At 38.7% G+C, this 12,392-nt stretch overlaps 1 protein-coding gene across 1 annotated transcript in view; it reads left to right on the top strand.

The window, feature by feature from the left end:
* Nucleotides 1-12,392, top strand: part of LOC117238359 (mucin-5AC-like) — a 176,324-nt gene that overhangs the window by 148,195 nt on the left and 15,737 nt on the right. The window lies entirely within an intron of this gene.

The following is a 12,392-nucleotide window of genomic DNA, read 5'->3' as shown; positions in this document are numbered from 1 at the left end:
GTTTGCCTTTCGCACACTATTTTCACCTTGATTATATTTACTTTCATTTTTCGAATGTTAGATAGAAATATGAAGCCCGATCAAAAAATACCCGGATCACTCCTTTTTTTACTTACGAATTTATTGTTTACATTGTAATAATTACCTCCAAGAGAGTTTTATTCAATGTTTATATATTGTTAACAGCAACTTTTCTATTTCTAGGGAACTACTCCTGATGAAGATTACTAAAAATTGATTATCTCCGTATTTTCTGTTATTTATTCGATATTATAATTCGCTAGCCTGAATTTGATTTCTGATTGCACCGATTCATTTGAGTAATAATTCATGCAAATTGCGAAGGAAATTAACAAATGAGAAATTCGAAGCGTTTCAAAACGTAGTTGAAGAACAAAAAGTATCTGTTATAGGACTTACGTACTTAATTAGGTCCAAGTACATATATTAAATTTCGCATTATTTTCTAGTACTTGTATATAATTATATTAATTTGATACTGTGAAAATGAAATGTACAACTTGATCAATAAATTACTGGGTAAGTACTATATGCAAATACTTTCTGTAGCCACGATACACGAAAAGAGTTAGAAGAATTTATTTACACAAAAAGAGAATATTCACAATGCTATTAAAACTTCGTAATTTCTCGTGCTAAATTTCGCTTCCACTTCTATTAATCTACTATCTATACTATCTATGCTATAAACTTCGTGTTCCAAACTTGCTCTTCGTGGTATAATTTCTCAAGACGAATCGACAGGAGCTGACGCGTGTTGGAAAAACCGCGAACGAGCGAATCGACAAAGGTCAGCGAGACGGTTGCGTCGCTCCGAAATAATCCCGCCGCTCTCATTACCAGCGTCGTTAATCTCCGCCTCGAGCAGCGGGGAACGAGCCAATTAATCTTGCCCGGCAAGAGCGGCGAGTGCTTGTAAGCAAGCAGAACGCCACGGATGAATAATTAAATCTGTCCCCGGGCCCGATCGCGTCTTTCGAAAGCTTTCGTCGCGCCGTTTCTCCGGGAGAACCAACGACTACCGATCGTTCCTGCACGAGAAACAGGAAGAAGGAAGAGTCGTACCAACCGCTGTGCTTCTTGCCTCGATCGTTCTGAACACGGTGTACCGTTATGAACAAGGGAAATCGAGAACCGGACACGATAGAGCGTTCACGAGGGAACGTGCTCCGAGATGGTCGGATAAAAAACGACGACAATAAAGGCTTTATTAATGACCGCAATATCGATAATTATGGGTATGGATATTAAGATCATGGCGAAAAGCTCTGTCTCCTCTGCTGGTGTTTTTAGTGTAAAGTGATCACTTGTCGATGTTAAATATATAGTGTTAATTAGTGTTTGATTCTTGATCACAAAGATTGTATCAGAGAGTATATTTGAAATTGTTTGTGAAGTAATATGTTCTGAAGTTTATGATCAATGCTAATAATTTTGCTATAAATGTTTTGTATTGGAAAATAATTGTATGAAAATTTCATTCACAATTCATTCCTTTCTTCAAATTTTTTAGAAGAGAATGCAAGAGCTACAGTTTAGTAGAAACTTTATATATTAATAAATTTTACCATTCTGTTCACAAAAATATTTTATTGTAGAATTAACCAAACACTTTTCAAGTTATTCACGATTAAAGTTTCATTTTAAATAATGTTTGTTAGTAATACATGGCGTACGATTATAACGATTTGGTCACCGACGCGTTACGACATTCCAATAATTTCAATAGAGATGTATATCTCTGTTTACTGTAATACATGGACATCGTTACTGAATCACCACGTATAAAACAGATTCTAAGTGCAGTCAAGTCAGGACTTTAAATCTTCCAGTACTAGATCAATCTTTCTTTCCACTCTACGTTATCTTCTAAAAAGATAGTGATTTATCGACGACGAAAGACCAAGAAGCTCGTAGTAAGCAAGAAAGAGCTCCTTTTCTTGTTTCTTCCTCCCTTTCAACGTCGAACAGACGTTCGACTTTGATATCGAAGAAACATCATCGTTCACAGGCGATCTTTCGTCGAAACAAAAATAACATTGGCCGTGTGTTGCTTTCACCGTGATACGAATAACCGCGTGGGCGATGACTCGCCGCTTGGAATTTATTCGCGCGGATACGCAGCTCGACGCTTGACCTACTTCTCGACGCGGTTTTTCAAATCACTCGTACATGAAATCATGGGAAAACAGCAAAGCCGCTTGCAGATTTCAAAGATAAAAAGAAGTTTCCTGTGTCGGTGGTGTAACGTTACTTGTTTCTCATCCCCTTGACACTGCCGTTGTTTCTTCTTCAAGTATCAAGCCGGAGAATTTTCAAGTTGTGAAACGGGTCAAGGCCGAGAAGTACTTTTCACCGGGTCCGTACGAGGTCTGCGCGACATTAGACATGGAGGTTCTTTGTAAGACGAATTTACGTGAAGAGAAGGAAGTGTATTTTCCACGACATAACATCTTTTGCACATTAACGTCGATGTAAAAGCAGTTTTATGCAAAAAGAGCTTTCGGGATACATTCGTCGTACTTTCACTGGTCTGTCATACGTAATCTCCCATTGGTATACTAATCGGGTTAGTAGAAAAACCTCAATATACTAGAAACCATTAAAAAAGAGAAAAAGAGAAAAAGTTTGGCAGTACGTTTAGATGAACTTCACTCCGCGTTATCGGAGAGAGCAACCACAATATTCAAAGGTTAAATTACTAGAATCATTAGAATATTCAAAATAACCAAACTCTCTAGAAATTTTCTACGATTTACAATGGAATATCTTTTAAAATCCTCGTAATTTTTTGTTGTCTTTTGGTCGCTTTTTCCGTACATTATTTATCCTTTCATAAACCTCTTATTTAACTTCGTACAAATTTTAAACTTTACTAGTCGGTAATTCCAGCGTTACTAACAGCCAACAGGAAACGATGTACCGCGAATGAGCACTACCGTCGATCCATCGACAGAAAGAGCAGCGTGTAGCGGCGTTAGACCATCCGCGTCTAAATTCTGGCTCTCTAGGGTCGCGCGCAATTGGGTTGGAAGGTTTTACATGCAATTTGCTGGTGTGGAAGCACCTGCTGAAACGGCTTTAAACGGCAAACAAACGGGCGACGGGAGAGCGGTTCGCGTAAAACTTCCTTTTATGGAGGTCACGTTCTGTTCGCGTGCACGCACACGCAGCCGTATAAGGAGCTTTTTCGAAGGCCTTGCGAACCCCGGAATCAAACAGCAACACGACTCGTCGCCTTTTTGATGCTTTCGCGGGGGTCATTTAATTACGTACCAGTCGCGTTGCAGTTTTCATTCTTAATTTTTCTTTTTCTTTTACTCCTCTTCCTTTTGCACTCTTCTCTTTGTTTATTTTCCTCTGATGTTCTTATATCTTTCCTTCTTTAAAAAGGTTTATTCCTTTCTTTCATTAAAGTTATTTAGTTCAGAGAGAATGGAAGCTGATCCCTTTTGCAAGAACAGCGGGTGTATTTTCCTGAATCAATGCAAAACCGATGCTGCTTTTTTCTCGAAGAAAAAGGCTTATTAGTATCCGAGCCACACGTGTGGTACACGTGTACTCCGCTTGGCACGTTCTCTAACCATGTTAAGCAACGAGATTTTCAACCTTCTCGCGATTTCCTTGCCTCCCGTGGTGAAATGGCCCTCCATTTCGTCCTCTAGTTACGGAATCTTCTCTGTTCCGTAATTTCACCAGTGAAACGAAACCAGCGTGGAGGATTTCGAGCGTGCAAATGTAGCTCGAGAGGCAGAATCAGGATACGATCAACGAGGCACAATTTTAAATGCGATTAACAGATCCGAAACGATTCGAAATGACTTGTTATGTAACCCGTGCTCGTTGTATTATCGCGATATTATTGTCACGTTACTGGAGATGATAGAATTGCAAAATGTCGCGTCTGTGTAGAATAAAAATCAACTAAACGATTTGATTGTTCGGTGGAATAGTGGGGATTCGTGTCCAATAAATATATCGACGCTGTTGCATCTCTAAATTGCCAGTAAAAGACGAAAGCTTTTATCACGCTTGCATATTACATTATGCTTTGTTTGGAATAATTAGAGGATCATAATTATAAATGATTCTATTACACTAATGAAATCGAACGAAAGAGATGAAGTCGTATAGGTTTGATAGACTGGCACGTTGTTCGTATGATTCTGTGATAAAGATCGTCTCAGAGATAATTATCGGGAACAAAGATATATACAAAACATAAGAAATAAATATGAAAATCATTGTACAATAAAAAATCCTCTAACTGTTTTGAGCGCTGCGTGTATTTATATTCGTGTCCTCTTATGTATAAATCAATCATCTATGGCGTAATTTCCAAAGTAGCTTGGTATTATCCTGCAACCGAGTAACTGAACTACGTATACAGAAGCCAAACTCTTCAATTTCATCAAATTTAGTCCTCCTGCTACTAAAGTCGATTAAACATTAATTACGTACTCTGATATCAAAATAAAGAAATTTCTTGACAAATGAAGTCGATCAGTTTGACTTCTGAATAGTTGAATCGTTACAGTCACGCAAATTCACGCCTCGATAAATCATAGCTCGTCGAGACGATTTCAACTCTCAGTTTACGCGTTCAACCCCTCTGATTGCTTCGAACAGTCTCTTAAAGTTCACCTTTCGACGACTGCTCGTTGTCTTGTCTGTGAATTTGCAAGCATGTTCGCGTGACTCGAGAGGGTAGTAATCCCGTTAGGAAAACTTCGCTCGTTTCGTTCGATGCGATTTGCGAAATCGTGGAACGTTACAGTACTTTGAGATACTTTACAGATGGAATAGCATTGAATTTCGACCAGGACTTCCGTTTTACACTAAATTTCATCGAAGTATCTTAATTGCACGACTTTAACGTCAGATTAATGTCATACTCGCCTATAAGCAGACTGAATTTTTCATTATTATCACGTTCTTACAATTATCGCACAAATTCCCGAACTTTATACGTATTCTCGAAATCCACTTGAACTTGTCGGCCACTCGATGAAACCGAACTTTATATGCCGAACAGGTGCTTAAATTCTTTCCCATTATCCCAAACAATTGTGATTCGCGTATAATACACTGGAAGTTCATTCGCACTGATTACAGTTTAGAGTTCGCTGTAACCTACAATTACTAAAAATTCATAAAGAATTATCGTTCATTTTTTATGAAAATAAATATGAATATAAATTCCAGAAGAGCAGAGATTTCAAATTGAAAAATGCTTTTTATTTCTAAATGTAGAAAGACTCGAAGACTATAGAATCGTCAATCTAAATACATCAATCGATTATGTCATCCACGTATTTGAACCGTTTCATGGCGTTCTTCATCTCTATTTCTGCTTTCGCGGTTTGCCTCGCGATATTTACGAGTGACAACGTTTTCGACACCGAACAACCAGGGAAAACTGAATTTTCCGTCGTGGCGTGTTTGTCTTCTCGAACGTCTCTCTCATCGAATGTATTGTTTACCTGCGCCTCTACTCGTGTCTTGCCATACACAGCCAGCCACGATACAGTTTCAACTTCGATAAAGTAATCCGTTTAAGCGATTCTCGTTTCCAGCCTGCTGCCTACGCGTCGATTCCCATGATACCGGCCACTGATAGAGCTTCCTACGCGTAAATTAGTCGTTTCACTCGACCAGCTCCTCTTTGTATACAACCATCTGCAAACCAGCACGATATTCCATATATCCATTTAACATTGATTCGATATTACTGTTGGATATTGAAATTAGAGATATGTATGTTTTGTTCAATTCGATGGACAGCCAATACAGCAGACTGAACTGTATATTCAGATGTTAATTATTTACAAATATATTATATAAAGGGTTACAGGAAGCAAAATGTTTGGATGTGGTGTGGATAATGGAAACGTAACGTATTGAGGACACATCGTAATGTTTTATAATTGAGAAAATCGAAATAGTAAACGATGTGAGCCTTAAAAAACAAGGAAATGTTTTTTGTAGAGAAAGATGTTAATCTCGTGCAGAATACAGTGAAAATATTTTAGGTATTGGAATACTGTTAGACTATTACAAGAATTTGCCAGACACAACTATAAATTTTAATTAATTCGATACACCTTTCGCTATTTATTCTGCCTCTGAATCTGTGAAGACTTTAAACACTGAAAATCTACACTGATAAATGACGTACATTAATTCAACATTTTTCAAAACTCGTTTCTTGTTTTTACTGGAGATCTTTAACTCTACCACTTACATCGTTTACCATTTTAATTCTTCAATTAGTCTTTTTACACTCGTATAAGAGATAACCCACGGCTTCTAGCATATAGCGCTTACACACGTTTTACCAGTTTGTATTAGCTTGTTCCTTAAGTCTGCGAAATTCCCAGAGCTTGCCTCTCCAGCTTTGATCATCGGCTTTTTTCTCCCGTTTGGCTTCCCTGACCTTATTCCAAGCTCGCGGCTCGAACGGTCGCACGATATCTATCTGCTCGCTTGCACCTTATTTTTAGTGCCCTCCGGGGAAATTGTTTACAACTGACCGTATTATGAAATATTACCGTTGTCGTATCTACGAAAGTCGTTGCGAAACAGCGCGTTACGAAACGTATGTTGCTCGAGTTAATGGACAACGCGAGTGATCTTGAATAATGATCGCGGACTAACTCTGCTCGGTACATAGACCGCGGAGCGATTTAACATTGATCCTGGACTCCAGTAAGAAAAATAGATCGTGTAGATCTATGATTCTTAACCTGTGGACCGTCGACCACCAGGAAGCCTGTGATGTTCTCGGAAGAGATTCTTCATGGACATTAATTAATAAACACTTAGGGAACATTTCAAGGAAGCGCATGAATATTATGAAAAGGTAGCTGTATGAACATGACGTAACAAAAAAGGATTTGCACGAATGTAATATGCAATGGAAGTCGTATTACAAGAAATATTTGATTTAAAATATTTGTTTTACTGTAAAACACTGGCGCGTAGATTGTTCACGTTATGTTTGTTTAATGATAGGAAGAAGAAGGGAAGCAATTAATAGTTTTTACGGTCGAAGATTATTCGACTTCGACCGGTCGATTTTGTTTCATTTTGCAATATGATTTAGTAACATATTATTAGGTATTAATGAAGATTAGTGGTAAGGCACTGGACAATGTAAACTTCTAGGGACTCATACTTGCGATCTTCAAGTTCACATAGCAGCACTGATCACCACTTTAGCTATAATAATTACGTTTTCCGTTGTTCTTCCTCTCGCTAAACCCTCACGCGAGGAAGAGAAATCCATCAACGGTTTAGATAGACAGTAAAGTAATCCGATAGACGAAAGATCTCGGCACGAAACGTCGGCGAAACAATCCAATCGATCAATTCCTCTTCTTTCTGTGCTCGTTTCTTGAAAACGCCCCCGCACCAGACACGACCAGTCAACTCGTTGTCAAAGTTGAATAATTGCACTTTGGGCCTCGTTTGTTTCAGCTCTCCGCTAGGCAAGCGAGGCCGTCATTACTCATTTTCGAATTCCGGACCAAACCGGACGACTATCGATCAAGACGTGATCTGCTTTACATGCTTGATAATAGACTGGTTACGCGTACTGTACAATTTCATAGACAATCGATCCGAACGTTCGAACGAGTCGAGAATTCAATAAAAAGATATAATATCGAACTTGGTCCTTCACGACTAACAATAGTTGTATATTTATATCGATTCTAAGTTAAGAACGAGCGTCTCGTTTAAAAGTTAAACGATTCCGCGTTAAAAGTTTAATCGTGTCAAAAAACGATTGATCTACGATCACGGTTTCAGAAAATAGATTCGACGTTGCTGATACAGGGCACCGTGTGGATACGGTTAAAATTAAAACGGAAGGGAGCTGTAATTTTCTTGTACGCCCAGCGTGGAAGTTTTAGAGTAATAAGTTAATAATAGGTTACCTTGCAAGATCCACGTGGCGGTAACGAAGAACGGTAGCGTAAAAATCGATCGAAAGACTTGTACAGAGGCGTATAATGCAGTGTAAAGAGACTTGATGTAACGAAACGATGAAAGAGGTAAGTGTACTTTGAAAAGGCACGACAGCTATACGTTAAAACGTTCTAAAACAGTCAGAAAGGAAAACAGATCGTGGAAACACGAACTAAAATCCCTGTTGAGAAATCCCGGGCGAGGGAATATTTATGTCCACCAATCCTATGCAATCGTGTCATCCGCAGTTTGTGTGAGATTATATTTCTTACAGATAGGATCTTCGATCATAATTTTCTATATATTTTCCGCGGGTCCTCCGCTGACGGCTATTCGCGAAATTTATTGCACGCGAACTATCCCGCTTGTTTCGATGTCAACCGGTATAAAATAGAGATTAAAAATTATACAAAATATTTGCAGTTCCTCTATATTGGAAAGTTTGTATACATCGTTAAATTAGGCTAAAACTATGGAGCAGAAACTATTTTATTTTTACGAATGGATCGTAAGATGTCCGGATATACATATGCTTTTAAAATTATTTTAATTCTGTCATTATTTTTAATGAGTATTCACTGTGAATGTTGGCGAGAAATAATGATTAATTACATTCTGAGTGACAACAGGTTTTCGGAGGTAGACCTTTTTAATGTACGTACTTATTTCTGCTATTCTTCATTCGATATTATTAAGTGTTATTGAAAAATCTTCCTGATATCCCTGATTGGCATCAAATTATACGCATGTAGTGTATTGCAAGAACGAGATCTACTTCTTTTAGTACTTTTAACAAATGTTTGAAGTACGACAAACGACATAAAGCATATAGAAATATGATGCTTCGTTCGTTACTAATTGCTCTCACAAGATCGATATCGTACTTACTTTAACACACTTGCATAATACCCTGTATTCTGCATATTCTATATAATAATCGTATTTCGTCAATTCAAATGTCTCTAATATGTCTCTACAAGCCACACAATAACATTCACCGCATTACATGACGTGTTCGTTCTTCTGGACACGACACGAATCGAAGACAGTTAGAGAATTAACATTTCGCCAACAAGGGATGTCGGTGGTTCCATGAGAGGGTAGGATCGAACGGGACCCAGGGTTGCCGGTTGGGAGGTGTGAGAGACGGTGCGGTGCGAACGACCGTGAAGTGGCAAAGGGTGTTGGCCTCGTGGTAAGGGCTTGTTTGAGGTACGGATGCGTTTGTTGGGAGAACGGATGAGAGTGGATGCCACGCCAAGGTGGAGTGGGTCAGCCGAGACTGTTTCTCTTCTCTCTCCCTTTCTCTTCATTTCTCTCCCTCTGTTCCTCTCTCCCTCTTTTCCTCTTTTCCTCTACCTCTGTTCCTCTATCTCTTTCGCCTTCTGGTTCGTACCGTTTATGCCACGCTACGAATATACACGGATACACACGTACAGGGAACGTATATACACAGCAGCTGTACACTATACACACAAGTCCGTGCCCGCATTAGTTTTATTGCTCGTAACGGAAGGAGGGTTTAAACTGCGAGTAGTCTGAAAAAGCGTTGTTAGGATGATCAAAGATTCGAGGCTTCTTTGGACACGCCCGGCCGCGACTCTTCGTCCCTTTGACGCCATTGTGGGCGAGTTTGGTCGGTGGAGCGCTTTGATTGCTCGACTACCAAACGAACTCGATCGCCTCATCCCTCATGGTACCACGCACATTGTGAGATTTCTATGCGAGCAAATACACTCGATTTCTGTTTGCATGCGATGAACCTTTCTATTAGAAGGATTTTTTCTGTCGACCAGTTCTGTCGATATATTGCCCAGAAACCAGTTTGACGATACGGAAATTGTTAGTACGAGGCGGCAAAATGTTTCTTTGCTTGAAAGCAATCCGACTAAAAAGAGCTTTCTTCGAATCACAAGGCGAACCTTTCTTCGTTTCTGCGTTTTCATGTCAGCTGCGAATGTTGTTGGCTCGTAAGGTAAGTCCAGGAAACAGGAAAAACGAGTATTATGATGAGGTGAAGATGAAAGTATTTTGACTTCTCAACGAATTCAAGGCGCGTCGTTGGAGCAAAAAAGTTTGTTCAAAGACGTATGTTCGTGGCGTGAGCGAGCCTATGAGGCCTCGGACGAACAAGTTCTCGCCGTGTGGCGAGCATTTAAGCCACGGCTTAACCCGGCTTAAAGCGTTACTTGGCTCCCTCCTCGTACTTCCGCCACGTTCCGTTGGCTGACCGCGCCGCGGCTTTTAATCGAGCGCCACCGGATTATCGTGACTCGCAATCTTTCTCCGGCCTTCGAACTCGTTCATCATTCGTATTCGAGCCTCGATCGCGGCTCCAGGATCGTGGATGCGTATCTAAGAAAATATCGCGAGGCATTCTTACTTCTATGGCTCGTTGCCTCGATGAGTTATCTTTTCTTAATTCTTATTGTTGGAATTTTGTTTGTCAATCTTTTCACGCTTGACGTTGCATATATGCAACGATATATACCGTAAGAAGTTATTAATTAACTAAATGATAAATTTATATATTATTTTTTATGGAGCCGGTCTTGAGTTTTAGTGTTTTCTATATAAAAATATGTTTCTATTATTAATAATTGATGAAAAAGTACTTTCTCACGACATGAAACAATTCAGTTCAGAAAGGCTTATCTCTGATTATGAAATTTGCAAATATAGACAGATGAAAAATCAAAATAAAAATGTAATTCATTTTTGATTAATGTATAATTTATATTTTCGTATTTAATTAATCTCACAATTAGACGCTAGAAGAACTGTGTACTCTCTCAATTCCATTCAACCTACTAACGAATTATGCAATCATTCCTGAGAAACATTCGATCACATCCACTCCAAACTTTGAGTGGCCAATTCTCTTCTTTCACGGTCTAATCTCGAGTATTCATGTATCTAGTCCTTCATCGTATTTCTAATACTCGAGGTCCGATCATTCCGTATAAACGAGTGTCTAACTGTGCCTCACATGTTTGCGACCGAAATTTCCATTTTCAAATTGCCTTGCTTTCTCATTTAACAGCTCTGAATTTCATCGGTTTGGAAACCTGTTGAAAGTTCCAAACTCTTCGTTGTCGTGAAAGCAACCGGTTTCGCCATTAAAAAAAATGCAGTATCGAGGGATTTAACTTTGAAAAACGTCGAATAGTTCCTCAAAACTTTCTCATAACTTTGACGATCTACAAAATTTGTAATCATAGTAAATTTTCTTATTTATCCAATAGTCTCGAACTCGAGATGACACGAAGCAACTCTCGATGTGGAAGAATTCCAAATTTTCAACCTTCTCCCAGTTCCATAATTCTTAAGTTTCCACGGAACTTTCTATGACCTCGGAAATTCGAGTCCTTCGAGGTTTGCGGTAAAGTTCCATGTTTTTGAGGGATCCAGGCGACTAGATGCACTTGCTGTTTATCTTCTCGTCATCGCAAACTAGAAATGTTTTGATGTTTGGTCTTGGCTTGAAACAGACGAGTTTCAGAGATTTCGAACTAACCCGCGAACTTTCCGGAATCTTGATATTCTTGAAATTCCGGCAACTTTCAAAGTCTTACGAAGCAACGTAAGACTTTACCAAGCTCGAGACGCTTCGTAACAAAAGTGTGTCGATTTACAACCATCTTTAACTCGTGCAATCGATTGAAAACTGATGTTTGGAATGCAATTAGAATTGATCTTGATTGATAAATTAATTTCATTCCCTTCTAAAATTGTGGTACAATTTTCTTACGATTTTTATTAGCTACGAAGCTAAAACCCAACTTTTATAAACGTTGTAAATATAAACCAATCTAGATATTATAAATGTAAAATTACTTGCAAAGAAAATATACTAAATTCGACTATCCTTGTCGTCAAAAATGTTTATCAAAAATGTAGAATGCAAAACATTTGGATTTAATTATTTTTGATACGATTGCTTCGGTTTAATCAATTCTAATACGTCGTTTGCTTTCTGAAAGAGATAAAAATTTAGGAAATAACAGTAAAGTTGATGGGATAGGATAAGGTTTATAGAAGATGAGTACATTGCCTTGTAATTACGTCTAATTATAGATCGATAGTGGCCGCGTAATGGTTGCGTAAAATTTTATCTTATCAGATCCAAAAATGTGTCTAATTAGAAACTAAATGACCCAGTTAAATAGTGAACAGTTATTCAAGAGGATTCCTGACGAAATCAGGATGTTTCTGTTTCGATGATCGAACTCAACTGCGAATAAATAATTATATCGGAGGTGTGATGGATTTCCAAGGGCCTCTCTTATCGAATTCAACAAGCGAGAATTCCCTAAGTCGACTCGCCGGAAGCCGTGATTTCTCCAGAGACTCTGACAAAGGGGGAAGAATCAGATTGTCCGAGAACGTTCGAGTATTGA

The sequence above is a fragment of the Bombus vosnesenskii genome, unplaced genomic scaffold (assembly GCF_011952255.1).
Source record: "Bombus vosnesenskii isolate JDL3184/JDL3185 unplaced genomic scaffold, Bvos_JDL3184-5_v1.1 scf7180000013455, whole genome shotgun sequence".
NCBI classification, from domain to species: Eukaryota; Metazoa; Arthropoda; class Insecta; order Hymenoptera; family Apidae; genus Bombus; species Bombus vosnesenskii.
Note: the sequence above shows the minus strand (reverse complement) of the source record. Positions and strands in the feature narration are given on the sequence as shown.